Here is a 729-nt window from a genome sequence, read left to right as displayed (position 1 = left end):
CTTCGTTCATTCTTGGAGGTGAGCGATTCTTTTAAGCTTCAAGGAGTGAGTGAAGAAGCATTAAGGCTGAAGCTATTTCCATTCTCATTAAGAGACCGAGCTAGATCATGGCTCAACACTTTGCCTCCTGATTCCGTCACAAATTGGAATGATCTTGCTGAAAAGTTTCTGCGCAAATATTTCCCTCCCACCAGAAATGCAAAGTTTAGAAGTGAGATTATGTCATTTCAGCAGCTGGAAGATGAGTCCACTAGTGACGCGTGGGAAAGATTCAAAGAGCTTTTAAGAAAATGTCCACACCACGGTATCCCACATTGTATACAGATGGAGACCTTCTATAATGGCCTCAATGCAGCTTCTAGAATGGTATTGGACGCTTCAGCCAATGGAGCCATTCTTTCCAAGTCTTACAACGAAGCATTTGAGATTTTGGAAAGGATCGCAAGTAATAACTATCAATGGTCAAACACTAGAGCTCCTACAAGTAGGAAGGTGGCGAGAGTTCTTGAAGTAGATGCACTAACGGCTCTAACAGCTCAAATGGCCTCAATGACCAACATCTTGAAGAATATGAGTTTGGGAGGAAGTATTCAGCCAGCTGCTGCCATTCAAAGTGCAGAAGTGTCATGCGTGTACTGTGGGGACGGGCATACTTTTGAGAATTGCCCTTCAAATCCAGCCTCAGTTTGTTATGTGGGAAATCAGAATTTCAACCGCAACAACAACCCA

The 729-nt window shown here is 43.3% G+C and overlaps 1 non-coding gene across 1 annotated transcript; it reads right to left on the bottom strand.

Moving 5' to 3' along the window:
• Positions 1-201: 201 nt before the first annotated feature.
• Positions 202-308, bottom strand: LOC133793296 (small nucleolar RNA R71). Its single transcript, XR_009874747.1, has one exon. It is a non-coding gene; the product is annotated as a small nucleolar RNA R71 (small nucleolar RNA).
• Between the last annotated feature and the right edge of the window lie 421 nt (positions 309-729).

This window comes from Humulus lupulus, chromosome 7 (genome assembly GCF_963169125.1).
Source record: "Humulus lupulus chromosome 7, drHumLupu1.1, whole genome shotgun sequence".
Taxonomy (NCBI): domain Eukaryota; kingdom Viridiplantae; phylum Streptophyta; class Magnoliopsida; order Rosales; family Cannabaceae; genus Humulus; species Humulus lupulus.
This window is presented reverse-complemented; position numbering and strand designations above follow the sequence as displayed.